We start from the raw sequence: 15,589 nt of genomic DNA on the forward strand, positions 1-15,589 counted from the left end.
CCTGGATGGAGGTGGTGTAGGGGCAGGTGTTGCACCTTTGGTGGCGGCAGTGGAAAATTCCCAGGGTGGCAGCAAGATGGTGGGGGGGGGGGGGGGGTGGGAGGAGTGAAAGGCAGAAAGGGGTGGGGAGGGGAAGATATGCTTGGTGGTGGGGTCCTGTTGGAGATGGCGGAAGTGGCAGAGAATGATGTGTTGGATACGTAGGCCGGTGCAATGAAATGTGAGGACAAGGGGGACCCTATCCCTGTTGGGTCTGGGAGGGCTGGGGGTGAGAGCAGGGGTGCGGGAAATGGCAGAGATACGGATGCGAGCTCTCTCAACCACAGTTGTGGGGGGGAGCCCCGGTTCGAAAAGAAGTAGACATCTCGGATGTCCTTGAGTGGAAAGCATCATCATGGGAGCAGATGCGGCGGAGAAATTGACAAAAAGGGATAGCGTCCTTGCAAGAGACAGGGTGAGAGGGGCTGTAATCAAGGTAGCTGTGGGCATCAGTGAGTTTGTAGAAGATCTCAGTGGATAAGGAATCTCCTGGAGATGGAAAGATCGAGGAAGGAGAGAGAGGTGTCAGAGATAGTCCAAGTGAATTGGAGAGCTGGGTGAAAATTAGTGGCGAAATTTATGAAACTGTCAAGTTCCGCATGGGTACAAGAGCTGGCACCAATGCAGTTGTTGATATTACGGAGAAAGAGTTGAGGAATGGGGCTGGAGTAGGCTGGGAACAGATACTGTTCAACATAGCCAACGAAAAGGCAGGCATAACTGGGGCCCATGTGAGTACCCATAGCTACGTCCTTGGTCTGTAGAAAGTGAAAAGATTCAAAAGTAAAGTTGTTTAGGGTGAGGACAAGTTCAGCCAGGCAGAGGAGAGTGTTAGTGGCAGGGGACTGGTTCTGTCTCTGGTCAAGAAAGAAGCGGAGGGCAGTGAGGCCGTCATGATGGGGAATGGAGGTACAGTATACAGGGACTGGACGTCCATGGTGAAGATGAGGTTGTGCGTGCCGGAGAACTTAAAGCTATGGAAGAGTTTGAGAGTGTGTGATGTGTCACGGATGTAGGTGGGAAGGGTTTGGACTTGGGGGACAGAATAGTGTCCAGGTATGAGTGATTCTTTTACTCTTGAATATTGTAAAGTAAAAGCATATAGTAAGAACATACAAATAAGGCACAAGTAGACCACTGAAATGCTCTCGGAAGTGCTCTTGTGGCCAAAGTATCCATGTGGCTGGTCCTCTTTAGTTTCTGGTCAATGATAAACTATTGGATGTTAACAGCAATGCTGTTGATAATGGGATTGAATGTGTAAAGGAGGTGGTTAAACTTGTTTTGGAGATGCCATTGTCTGGCACTTGTTCGGTACATATGCTGCATTCCTGAATGCTGCAGACCCAGTCTGACTGTCTCAGTTGATTGTTGGTACATCCTGAAGTTGTGAAAAGGGTTACATAAATGAATTTTTCTACAACTCTTTAACCCTTAAAAGGTGGTGGGCTCTCAAAATTAGGGCAAGGGAAGTCTAAACCCAGAGGGTGTAGGTTTAAGGTGAGAGGGGAAAGATTTAAAGTCAAGCTGAGGGGCAGGTTTTTCACACAGAGTGTGGTGGGTACATGGAATGAGCTGCTAGAAGTGGTAGAGGCAGGGACAATTACAATAGTTGAAAGATATTTGAACAAGTTCATGGATAGGAAAGGTTTAGAGGGCTATGGGTTCAATGCAGGTAAATGGGACCAGGTCAGGAAGGCACCTTGTTTGGCATGGACAAGTTGGGCTGAGGGGCCTGTTTCAGAATCAGGTTTATTATCACTGACTTATATGTTGTGAAATTTGTTGTTTTGCAGCAACAGTACAGTGCAAAGGCATAAATTACTATAAATTACAAAATAAATAAATAGTGCAAAAAAAAGGAATAATGAAGTAGTGTTCATGGGCCGTTCAGAAATTCCCATGTTGTATAACTCTATGATATTGACTCAATGATGATGGATTGGGCAGTATAATTTACTTGGAAATTGTGGATTTTATAGAAGTACACAACAGTCAGTGTGCAAACCATAAAAATATTACATTTCTGTCATTTATTTTTTAATTTCTGTGAACAATTTTAACCCATTAAACACATTAAATCTGATAATCCAGCAAATGACAAAATCTATTCCAGCATGCAGCAAGACTTGTTCATCGCTAAGGCAGGGGCACGAAAATCCAGTCCAGAATGATCCACTTCGCTGTACTGGACCGAATCCAGTCCGATCCGATATCTGTACTCCAGTCCTGTGTTGTCTGCCGGCTGCCAGTCCCTCAGTCTCACTGCAGGGAGGAGTGAGTGAGTGAGTGAGTGGGTGGGTGGATGGATAGATAGATAGATAGATGGTTGGATTGCAGCACATCAACGCTTCCCGATACTACAGGGTTGTGCGTCGACTGAGAGGCGTTTTCAGCTAAGAACAACCAAAAGCCGGTCCATGTACCCCGACGGTCGGTTGAAGCGCGCAATTGATTGGGGTGAATCAACATCTGTGCCGGGGGGTGTGTGTGGTAGGTGCGTTTGCAATGGTTATGGAGGCAGAGCCGGCGGAGGCTTCCCCCGTGTACTATGTGTGGCCTGTCTTGCACCGTTAAATGGCATTTGATTGTCAGCTGCTGTAATTGTAAACTTGATGTCTATTGTTTGGCGGGTGTAAAGGCTGATTATACGCCGGAAAGTTTCGGTTTCTGTTGTGTGAAGCCGTAGAGCAAGGTGAATGTAAAGGTTACTGAAGACTGCAACTGGGATGCTGGATACAGCAAAACTAAGAAGGGACGGAGACAGCAATGCAGATGCGGTAACGACAGGTTAAATGCGAAATTCTTTCTAGGATAAGATGCTGGCATTGTGACGAATGCAAACACTGATGTATGTGTACAGTAACAATGTATAACTTAACCCCTGAAATATTTTTAGTTGAATCATGCTGATATTTAAATCAAATTAAAAATATTCTAAATATGAGTGACAAAACCTCAGTATAAAGTCTGTGAAAAGTGGAGCCATTAATTATATATTAAACCAGCTTTACAAGTTTGCTACGTGAGAGAGAATTTAAATTCATCAAAAATCATATGCAACTGCACACCTTGTCTTGATAATTTTATATGCTTTTCCTTAGAAAAACGGGAAAAGTCAGATCTCAAATATCCAGAAGCCATATTATGCAAAGTGGGATATTGAGCTCATACTTGTGAATAAATATTTGTCAGAGCAGAATCTAGTTATGCTCCTGTATAATCTAGTTTTTTTTTCAGTAGTTACAGATTTTAGCTAAGCAGTGAATTTGATGTGCTATGTTATGTGATGTCATCATGTTTAAAAAAAAGGATGTCTGAATATTAAGATTTTTTTTGGGGCTGTGAAGGTGAGCCAAAATTATAATGGTAGATTGCTTAGCAAAAGAAACTTGAAAAAAAGGGAAAATATTATTGGAAGGATAAATATTTAATTATTGCTTTACAGCAAACTCTTTATGTTGCATCAACAGATTTGTGTGTTTAAAAAAACACAAAATGAAATGGATGTTACTGTCATCATATACTTGCAGTTATACTGTGGCACTTCTGACAAGTAATCCAAGACCTGCAGTACAATTTCCACACTTCTGCATTGCCCAAATGCTACAACAATTCAGTTATTGCTGTGATTCTGCAAATTTACTGAATCAGCACAGTATATATTCCCTAAGGATTCATTATCAGGTTCTCTTTTTTTTTGACATATTCATGAATTGTACTTGAGTTTACAGGGCATAGTTGCAAAATTTACAAATGCCACAAAACTTAAATTGACTTTAAGGGACATGGAAAGATTGGTGAACTGGACAGACACATGGCAAATAAAATTTAATGTACAGAAGCTTGAAGTGATATATATTGGTAGAAAGAAAACCATGAAGATAAATTAAATAATACAATTTGAACAGAGTCCTGGAACAAAGAAACCTTGAGCTTATGTTCACAAATTATTGAGGGTGACAAGCAAGTTCAAAGGGTGATTTTTTTTCTCAAACAAGAAGCATATAAAATCCTTTGCATTAAAATATCCTTGGTTTAGAGTACACAAACTAAGAATCTTTGTTTAAAAGCTACTAAATACAGGTAAATGTGTTGGAACATGTCGAGGTTAAGAAAGAAGCAGCATTGGAGCTATTAAAAAGCATTAGGATAGATAAGTCTCTGGGGTCAGACAGGATATACCCCAGGTTACTATGGCAAGTGAGGGAAGAGATTGCTGGAGCACTAACGATGATCTTTGAGTCCTGCCTTGCCACAGAAGTGATATTGGAGGATGGCAAATGTTATTCTATTGTTCAAGAAAGGTAAAAGGGATAACCTTGGGAATTATAGACCATTGAATCTTGCATCAGTGGTGGGGACATTCTTAGGGACAGGACTTATGAGCATTTGGAGAAGCATAGTCTTACTAGGAATAGTCAACATGGCTTTGTGAAGGGCAGATTGTACCTCACGAGCTTAATAGAGGTTTTTGAGGGGGTGACAAGACAAATTGATGAAGGTAGTGTGGCGGATGTGGTATATATGGATCTTAGCAAGGTCTTTGATAAGGTTCCCTGTGGTAGGCTCATTCAGCAAGTCATGAGGTATGGGATCCATGGAAAATTGGCCGTGTGGATTCGAAATTGGCTTGCCCACAGAAGGCAGAGGGTGGTTGTAGAAGAGAAGTATTTGACTTGGAGGTCAGTGACTCATAGTGTTCTGCAGGGATCTGTTCTGGGACCCCTGCTCTTTGTGATTTTTATAAATGATTTGGATGAGGAAGTGGAAGAATGGGTTGATAAGTTTGCAGATGACACAAAGGTTGGTGGTGTAGTAGATAGTGAAGAAGGTTGTCGTAGGTTGCAATGGGATTTAGACAGGATGCAGAGCTGGGCAGAGAAGTGGCAGATGGAATTCAATCCAGAGAAGTGTGAAGTGATACACCTTGGAAGAACGAACTTGAAGGCAGAGTACATGGTTAATGGCAGGATTCTTAGCAGTGTGGAGGAACAGGGAGATCTTGGAGTCAAAGTACATAGATCCCTCAAAGCTTTCTCACAAGTGGGTGGGGCAGTTAAGAAGGTGTATGGTGTGCTGGCCTTCATTAGCCGGGGGATTGAGTTCAAGAGTCAAGAGGTAATGTTGCAGCTCTATAAGACTCTGGTTAGACCACACTTGGAATATTGTGTTCAGTTCTGGTCACCACATTGTTGGTAGAATGTGGAAGCTTTGGTATTGGTTTATTATTGTCACTTGTACCGGGGTACAGTGAAAAACTTTTCTTGCATACTGTTCGTACAGATCAGTTCATTACACAGTGCATTGAGGTAGTACAGGGTAAAATGATAACAGAATACAGAGTAGTGTCACGGCTACAGGGAAGGTGTCACAGCTACAGGGGAGATTTACAAGGATGCTGAGGAGATTTACAAGGATGCTACCTGGGTTGGAGAGCATGTCTTATGAGGAGAGGTTGAGTGAGTTAGGGCTTTTGTCTTTGGAGCGACAGAGGATAAGAGGAGACTTGATAGATGTACAGTATCTAAGATTATGAGAGGCATAGACAGAGTGGACAGCCAGCATCTTTCCCCCAGGGTGGCAATGGCCAATACAAGAGGTCACCCGTTTAAGGTACGTGGAGGAAAGTTCAGGGAAGAGGTCAGAGGTAATTTTTTTTTCCACAGAGAGTGGTGGGTGCCTGGAATGCACTGCCAGGGGTGGTGGTAGGAGCCGATACAATAGGATCATCTAAGAGACTATTAGATAGGCACATAGACAAAAGAAAAATAGAGGGTTATGGAAGGTGAAGGAGAGAGGGGGATAGATTGAATGGGGATAAGGTTTATATAGGTTGGCACAATATTGTGGGCCGAAGGGCCCGTACTGTGCTGTACTGTCCTATGTATAAATACTGGCTAGGCTGCTACTCTGTACAACATACTATTAGGAAGGATGTTGAGGCCTTGGAAAGGTTGCATAAGGGATCTACTCGGAATCTACCTGGGATGAGGTTCTTGCAGCTGCATGGAGAAACCAGACAGGACAGGATTGTTCTTAGACCAAAGAGGTTAAGAGGAGATTTGATAGAGGTTTTCCAAAGAATGGGAGGTTTTGATAAGAAGCAATGGTTTGCAGTGGCAGAAGTGTTCACCAATTTAAGCTAATCATCAGAAAGGCAGAAATTAAATAAGAGAAAAATGTTGCACAACAGTTTATGATTTGGAATGCACTGCCTGAAGGGTGGTGGAAGCAAATTGAGTCACAGCATTTAAAAATTGGTTAAATTCTTCAAAGGAAAGAATTGGTGTGCTCTAGTAACAAGAAAGCAGGACTAATGGACAGCTCTTGAAACAACTGCCATGGCTACAGAGACCCAAAACACCACCTCTCACTCTGTGGCTTAAGGTAAAAGATGCCATATACTTTACCATTTCTGAAACATACAAGACTCATGTATACTTGAGATACTAATAACCCAATGATTTATAAAACTGGTTTTAAATGAAAAAATGTCTTTCCATCTGAAATTCTGAACTTCCAGTTATTTACATGATAGTTTTCTGTTTGCTTTGGCTCCGTGGTCAATTTGAAGTATTAAAGGTGCTGATATTTTGTTCACTTCCCTTTTTTTCCTCCAATTCATTTCTCACTTCATTATTCATTTTTGGAAAGGCCATATTTCATACTCTTAATGCAGACCTTTAATTGCTGGTGGCAAATTCGCCAGTGATCAAAGCAACCATTCACAAAATTATAGGCTCTCTCTGGCCGCGTTGTCAGAGGTCAGCATTTAAAGCCTTCCCAAAAAAATGTACTGTTCAGAAAGAGCAGTATCAAATCCCCTATATCAATACCAAGAAAATAAGACTTCAATAGCTCGTTTAAGCTAGACAAAGGAATGGCAAGAAAACAAGATGAGATTATACTTTGGACTGTGAAAGATGAAATGCAATGGATATTCACTAGATGCAGGACATTTAATCATATCAAGTGTTCCTTCCCTTTCATAAGCACAAACAAGACTTCAAACACTCAGCAATTTATGTCAATATTAAAAACTGTAAAGCAGATTTAATGCTGCTTGTGTTTTGTGATAATTGGTCTTAACATTTGAGCAATTTCTTTACATGAATAATTTTGAAATTTAGAATTTGAAGGTTTACCATTATAAAAGATAAATGTAAAAGAAATTCCAAGAATTGAGAAGTTTAATATTGATATAAGATGGGTACATTTCAAATTAGATCAATGACAAAAAGGTGCAGATGGTAACTATTTCAGCTTGCAGTCAGAGGCACCTTTCTAAATGTGAAAAGTAAGATGCTTAATAATTGCAGAAGATGCTGGGCAAACACCAAACTAGACAGCATCTATGGAAAGAGAAACAGTCAACAACCTGAACCATTGACTCTCTCTCTTTCCAAAGATGCTGCCTGATCTGCTGAGTTTTTTCAGCATCTTCTGTTCTTGGTTCAGATTTCCAGCATCTGTTTTTTTAAAAATTTTCTTGTTTGGTTATCAGTTATCAATATTCCAGATCTTCAAACTTTCTCAACATCCTCATTGCTGACCACTTAGTTGCCAGTAAGCTGGTTTGGGCATCTGCACAGCCTGAAATTTGGATAGCTTCTTCTAACCAAATTCGTCTGAGGAAATGATAAGATTTATTTGCAATTCATTTCCTTTTGGTTTGGCCAGATTAATATTTTAAATGAATGGGTTTATTTACATTTCTTGGAAGGAACATTTAATAAAATTTCTAGATTTTATGTTGCAGAGCTTGCATCTGAAAGGACTTCACATCCTTGTTTATATTTAGCCAGAAAACCTAGTGTAAGAAATCATTTACCCATAATTCAGCTGTAAATGTTGTTCCTAATTTTATTCTTGAAGTGTTTAGGCATCGGTAAAAGTGTGATTGATGCATGCCTCACAGCGAAGGAGATGTTATGAGCCTGGAGAGAGCTTTGTCTCATAGTTGAGTGTTTATAAAGATCTGATTTCCAGATAAAGAGAAGACACAGTGCTTCATGGCCTTTTCCAGGGGGATATTTAGATGTCATTTTTAAGGAGGAATTGGGTCAATAAATGACGAGGAAAGGATAGTAATTTGTAATGATATGAACAGATCTGTTTATGAATCACCTGTATTATGAAGACATATAAGCTAAAACATGTTAGTAAGTAGAGCAGAGTGGATGATCTGCTTGCTTCCTCCTGAGGCATCCAACTTCAGGAAGCCAGTCTTTAGACAATTCATTTCACTCCACATGCTCCAAGAAATGTCTGACGGTACTGTGTACTGCAAAAGCCATGGGACCATAAAATATTCTGTTATTAGTAATAAAGGCTTGAGTTGCAGGACTAACCATGTTCCAACACTGTCGAAATCGAGTTTATTGTAGTATGCACAGGTGCAATGAAAAACTTACTTGCAGCAGCATCATAGGCACATAGCTTTAGAGACACAACATTCACAAGAAAGACATAAATTATGCAAGAAAGAACATAATTAGAACAAAAAAAAGATCCATTTGTGGTCATAGTGTTCAAGATATATCAACATTCATATATATCAACGTAGTGACCAAAGTGGTCACATTGTTGCTACTACTGAGGTTGTGAATTAGGGTTGTGCAGGTTGGTTCAAGGACTGAATGATTGAAGGGACATAGCTGTTCTTGAACCTGGTGGTGTGGGTCTTCAGGCTTTGATACCTCCTGCCCGATGATAGCTGTGAGAAGATGGGATGGCCTGAATGGTGGGGATCTTTGATGATGGATGGTGCCTTCTTGAAGCAGCGCCTCATGAAGATACTTTCGATGGTGAGGAGGGATGTGCCCGTGATGTATTGAGCTGAGTCCACTCCTCTCTGCAGTTTATTACGTTCCTGTGCATTCGAATTGCTGTACCAGACCAGTCAGGATACTTTCAACAGTACATCTGTAGAAGTTTGTTAGCGTGTTCAGTGACATGCCAAACCTCCTTAACCTTCTAGCAAAGTAGGGACACTGGCACACCTTCCTTGTGATTGCATCTATGTGCTGAGCCCAGGACAGGTTATCTGATAGGTTAACGCCCAGGAAATTAAAGCTGCTGACCCTCTCCACCGTCAACCCATCAATGTAGACTGGTGCATGTTCACTGTCCTTCCCCTTCCTGAAGTCAACGATCAGTTCTTTAGTTTTACTGATGTTGAGCGAGAGATTGTTGTTGTGGCACCACTCAACCAGATCTCCTATCTTGCTCCTGTGTGGCTCTACTGACATCTACTCAACAAGTGAAAATTGTCTAGGTATAGCCTGCAAGCAAAATGCAGGACAAATCTAATCTGGCTGATCATTGCGCAATTAATTTACACTTGATTGTTAGCAAAGTGATGGAGGGGATCATCGACAGCACCAAAAAGAGGACCTTACCCACCAGTAACCTTCTTACCAATGTGTAATTGCTCAATGGATTACACAGTTCCAGACCTCATCACAGCTGCCATACAACTATGGATCAAGGAGCTGAATTCCAGACACGTGAGAGTGATGGCCCTTGATATCAAGGCCATATTTGACCAATTCTGACATCAAGGAGTTCTGTTAAAACTGAAATCAAAGGGCATCGGTGGAACCACTCGATTAGTTTAGTCATATCTTGCATAAGATGGTTGTGTTTGTCAGAGATTGGTTATCTTTATCCAAGAACATCACTGCAGAGTTCCTCAGGGCAAGGTCCTGGGCTGAGCTATTTTCAGCTGCTTCATCAATGACCTTCCTTCCATTACAAGTGAGGGTGTCTGTCGATGATGGCGCAGTGTTCTGTTTCCTTCACAGATTCTCAGCAAATGAAGCAGCCTATCCCCCACCCCGCCCCCATGCAGCAAGAACTGGGCAACGTTTGGACTTGGGCTGATAAATGGCAAGTAGCATTGTGCCACTCAAGTGCTGGGCAGTGAGTGCGAATGACTCATCTCCTGACATTGCAGAGCCTTTTCACCATTCATAAGACACAAGTGAGATGGATTACTTTTCCCTGTCCTGGATGCACGCAGATCCAACAACACTGAAGAAGTTCATTGCCATTAAGAACAAAGCACACTATCATTGGCATTCCATGCACCACCATAAACTGTCATTCCATCCACTGCCAGTGCACAGTGGCTGTAATATACACTATTTACAATAGGCACTGTAGTTGCTTGTCTAGGCTACTCTGACAAAATCTCCTAAACTTGCAACTTCTACCACCAAGGGCAGAGGCTTCAGGTGTATGAGAACAACACCATCTACAGGATCCTGCCAAGTTGCACACTATATTGACTTGGAGATGTATTACTAATTGTAGTTGGGTCTAAATACCCCTGGAGATTCCTTCCAGAAGAGCTGCACTAATTCAAGAAGTGGCTCATCATCTCCTTTCCAAGTACAATAATATCAACTTTGTTGGTGACACCTGCATCATGAAAAATGAATAAATCTGAGAGGATAGAAGAAAATCTGTATTTTTGTTGATTATGAATGTTATTTTCTTATTCCAGTTTTCTCACTGATTCTGTGTCTTGGAAGTGTTTACTATATTAAAGGTGCTGTGTAAAGTCGTTTTTAATATTTGTAGTAAAATATAATTCAAAGTTTAATTTGGAATTACAATACAAGCATTTTGTAGTTCTGATTCTTTTCCCCCTGATTACACACATCATGCAAGTTTTGACATCTTGGAAAAGTTTAGTCTTTCTGCAGATTTTTACACTTCTGTATGTTTGGTTTCATGATATGTATGTGGATAGACATACATGGCAATGCTCTGCATTTAATGTGGGCATCAACTTTGTTGGCTTGGTATGTTTGTGAGTGAGAATTAATATTGCTTTCAGCTCCTTGTTGCTATGGTGGGCAATAATTGTTGGGCAATCAGGAACTTGCATTCATACATGCAGGGAAAGAGTGTGGCGGCCTCTGGCAATGGGGAAAGAGTGCATTTATGTGATTGGATCAAAAGGAGAGCTTCCATTTGAACTGCATTCAAGAATGTGTAGAGTGGAAGTATGAACCAGGTAAAGAAGTACCAGTATGAATGGGTCATTAGAAAAAGAAGAATGCATTGGATAGAGTACGAAGTTCTGTTATGAAATGGAAGAGGAGAAAATGATGATGCTTTGTATTCTGGTAGAGAAGTAGCTGTGTATGTATGGATAATATTGGACCACAGCATGAACTTTGAGGATGTAGACAAAAAGGGATTAATGAACTGGGAAGAAAAACAGTGTCTCTTTCTCACCGTGACAGCCATGTGAACAATCAAATAATAGAGGACCACTACTTATACTTATAACTTGCAATTTCTCTGCATGAAAAGAAAGATTGATACCTCTTCATGTTTTCCTGCTGTGCGAGTGATAGAATCCTGAACATGCCTATACTGCAGAGCACTTTCAGTCTAACACCCTATCTCAGCCTGTATTCAGAATTATTTTGAATTATTAACTTAATTTTGAAGCTATGAGGAACTTTTGCCTATTTTCTAGGTTGATGTGTAAAGTTGGTTATTATTGAGAGAATTGATATGGATCCTGTTTTCTTTGCAAATCTCAGAGAAAATAGTTTAGACCAAAAAGAGTTAACAAATTATGTTCTGTCTAGCTCAATAAACATTCCCAATTTCCATGTAGAAGAACGTTGGAATAACCAGGTGTTTCATGAGATCAAGAAAGTCCTTCACCAGTTTTATTGTAAAGTTAATCTTCAAAGTATATTTTGAAGTTATACAAATTAAAATAAATTCTTCTGTCTTGGCTCACTATGTTTCCCTGTTCAACCTGAACAATTTCCTTAAACCGATGATATATGAATGTTAAAGATTGATTTGACACATGACTTATAATGACTCTGTTCTGTACAGGCCTGGGTTTCAATCCCTGGTTTGGGCTGCAAGCTGGTCTCATGTAGGGCAGGAGTAGCCATGCTGTAATTTGTTGCCAAGCCTTTTGACTATCAACCAAGATAAATTTGGGCATTTGAGTGGAAACTAGAAGCTGGCTTTCTTGTGAAGTTCTCTCAAGCTGAAGAGTCTTTGTAGACAATGGTCATTTGAAGATTAACAGCTCCACCTCACCACTGGAGTGGGTGAGAAGGACCAGAGGTGTGCCCACTTCGCACCCATTGGGTTTCGTCATGCCCTTTGATTCACACACACCTTAGACTTTATGATCCGCGTTTTGGGATGGGACAGGTGGTTACTGGCATTGCTGTGGTCCCCCAGGGGCTGCTTTACTTGACTCCCACTGACTTGACAGTGAGAAATGGTCAGGATGCACTGTGCACCGTCCGCTCCAGATGATAGTTGTGCTGGGAGAATGGGGAGCCCATCCCCACTGCAAGAGATGCCTCAGTTGTTTTGTATTTTGTCATGCACAAATGGAGCAAGAATGAGAGGCAGAAGGACATTACCAGGCCAGAGCACTCTATGTACAAATTACTTGATTAAAATGGGTATCAATGGCTGCATATGGGTAGGTTGTAAGTTATCTTTTGGGCTGGTGATACAAAATTCAGAGGACCTGGATATAGTGGAAAAAACCTAAAAGGATTTCATTCCTTATAAAATCGGAATTTTATAGGAATAAATCACAAAGTTCCTAAATATAGAAATTCTTTTGTTTTTTTTCATGGAAGATATGTACCAAATATAAACCTTTTTTCTCAATCAGTGTTTAACGTCTCGGCATTCTATGCATTATACCTCAGATTATAATGTTCTTTGAGATGTAACATTTCTTGAATTCTTTTTTTGTCCCACTTCTTAGTATTTTCAAATTTGAAGCATATTACAATTTTTTTTTACTTGGGCCATATGCATCAAGCCACTAGAATCACACTTGTAATATCTGTTCAAATATTCTTTTCAAAATTGTATGCATTTTAAATGAGCCATTACGAATGGCTTGTATTTGGTAGGGGGTGGGGAGAAATGTGAAGGAAATGAAAAGAGAAAATGTGGATGTTTGGATGGGGTACAACTACCATGTTGACGAGTTAGGGAGAAAGAATGACTTTGCATTCTGTTAGTCAGCTACTTCTGTGGCACAGCATCTGCCGACTGTTCTAATATCTTCATTTGATCCTCTTAGTGTATAGTTTCCATATTAAAACAGTCTCCATGCAAATTAGGATTCCTTCTTTTGACTTTCATTTTAATTTTCCTGTTTCCAAGCAGTTATGATTTAAGTCCTTGGCAGGTGGTATTTGAACAAACTTGAAATAATTAAACCTACACAAATGAAATAAACTAAGAATAATAAATGAAATAACTTAACCACAAGGCATGGCCTAGTGGAGTGATCTAGCAATATTGATGGTGACTTTTGTGAAACCAGCCACGTAATGATGGAACACCAATTGCAGGATGTCTTGGTAAGTGCATGCAAGATATTGGTAGGTTGTGTGTCCTCCTGCAATATAGTCAGGCACAGAATTTACACTGTGAGGGGGGGGAAAAAAATCAAAGTTATGCCTACCTTAAGATAACAGGTAAGAGTGGAGGTTGCAGAGGCTGGGTCTTAGATTCTGGAATAGAGAATGCTTGGGGAGATATCAAAGTTAAATCAGATGGTGATATGCTCATGATGGTTTCTAAACTACAAAAGAAAAATCACCAGGAAGTATAGCTTTTGCTACATTATACAACTGCTAGAATGCGTTAGTTTATTCTGGAAACTCATTGGAAAGTGAGTCAACCAAATTGCATATCATTTTGTACAGAGAATCGGCACTTAATTCTGTGCTGCAGGAACAGATTTTTAATACAGAAAAATAAAATTATCATATTAGATTCTTTGTCTCTGGTAAATAACAATCCTTGCAGCATTAATTACACTAATTAGTTAAATCTTCGACAACGGTTCAAATTCATAAATGACAATTGCTTTGGAACCTTAAATATTTTTATAATCCTAGGCATCCGTATGATTAATTATCATTTTTGGTTCAGGTTCATGGGGTCATTTCTTCTGCTTTTCCATCATTTTATGTGGTTGGGTTCTTGGAGGTACATCACTTCATTTATCTAGGGCATGAATCATGATTTTGGTTGCTTTTGATAAAATATTTATCAAAATATTTATACAGTATTTCTACAGTAGTTACAAACTGACTATTGAGTCCTAGAGAGATGCAGAATGGAAACGGGCCCTTCGTCCACTGAGTCCACACTGACCATCGGACACCCATTTACACTAATCTTATGTTAATCCTACTATTTTATTTCCACATTCTCATCAATTCAACCCCTGCTATCTGCAACCCCCCCGCCCCCGCACCAACCCACAGATCCTACCATTCACCTACACAGTAAGGGCAATTTATAGTGGCTAATTAACCTACCAACCTCACATCTTTGGGATTTGGGAGGAAACCAGAGGATTGGCAGAAATCCACACGATCATGGAGAACGTGCACACTCCATGCAGGTGGCACCCAGGTCTCTGACTGGGTGAGGCAGCAGCTCTATTAGCTCTGCCACTGTGCCAGCCACTTCCTTTTTAACATTCAAGATGTCTGAATATTTTTAATATGCCTCTAGCAGAGGGCAGTTGGCATGCTATAGGTGAATAGTTTAAACCTGCCTGACCTTGATCATTTGCTAACCTGTGTAGGATCCACTTAGACCAACCATGGTTGGTCCACAGATTTATCAGCGACCAGTTTGAACTGGCCTTGGAAGCCAGAATCTATTGCAGCAAGAGTGAAGCCATGTTCTTTGACTGAACCAATCCTCTTTTCCCTTCACCATCAAGTCTGACTACTTGAAAGTGCTGGGAATCTGGTTCAGAGGAGTCGGGGAATGCCGCATGAATTGGCTGTAGTGGATAGCTAAGGTGAGACAGAAATTGGGACTATGGGCTGCTCTGTCTCAATGGCAGGCAAGAACCTGGTCATTAGATGCAAGGTTCTTGCTGCAGGTGTGGCCTGTGCCCTGTTCTGGAACTGTGACAGTCAACCAATCCATTATCCTTCTCTCCCAGAGATCGAGGATGGATCCCATCCATCAGCTGTGAAGTCTCCAGAAAAAGGGGAGAAACATACCCAATGGAGCCCTCATCCTGATGGCTCCCTATGTGTGTGGCTGCATCAAGCTGTGTGAACCAAAGTATGTAGACACCAAGTGTCACTATATGCTAAGGTTCTACCAGTGCCTGGTGTTGCAAAGGATGCGCCAGGCTTCATTGCCATGCAATGTTGCATTCAGTTGGACCTTGCTGCACTATCATTCATGGCAAAGGTTTCTGCAGGGAAATACTTTTGACCACAAGTCCATCAGGCAATGGTCAGCATGGAAAGTCCTGCAGAAACAGGATGTGATGGATCTTGTGCAATGGTTTCCTGAGTAGACTGCCCAAAGCAATTTGGCAGAGTACCTCATTGCTAGAACTCATCAAGAAGCATAGCTACCTCATTTGGCTGGCAGTTAGAGGGGCCTTCCCCACCAGATCCTTCCTGTACGGTCAGTGTCTCACTCCCAACACACACTGTGCTCAAGGTGGCTGCAACAAGGGTGAGATGCTCGCCCACTTCTTCAT

The 15,589-nt window shown here is 41.0% G+C and overlaps 1 protein-coding gene across 1 annotated transcript in view; it reads left to right on the forward strand.

Annotated features, from left to right (window-relative positions):
* Window positions 1–2,346: 2,346 nt before the first annotated feature.
* osbpl6 (oxysterol binding protein-like 6) overlaps window positions 2,347–15,589 on the forward strand; it is a 108,969-nt gene continuing 95,726 nt past the window's right edge. Inside the window, exon 1 of the mRNA XM_052015460.1 lies at window positions 2,347–2,536. The gene's annotated coding sequence lies outside the window, so the exon portion shown is untranslated. The remainder of the gene's footprint in view (window positions 2,537–15,589) is intronic.

The sequence above is a fragment of the Pristis pectinata genome, chromosome 1 (assembly GCF_009764475.1).
Source record: "Pristis pectinata isolate sPriPec2 chromosome 1, sPriPec2.1.pri, whole genome shotgun sequence".
Lineage (NCBI taxonomy): Eukaryota > Metazoa > Chordata > Chondrichthyes > Rhinopristiformes > Pristidae > Pristis > Pristis pectinata.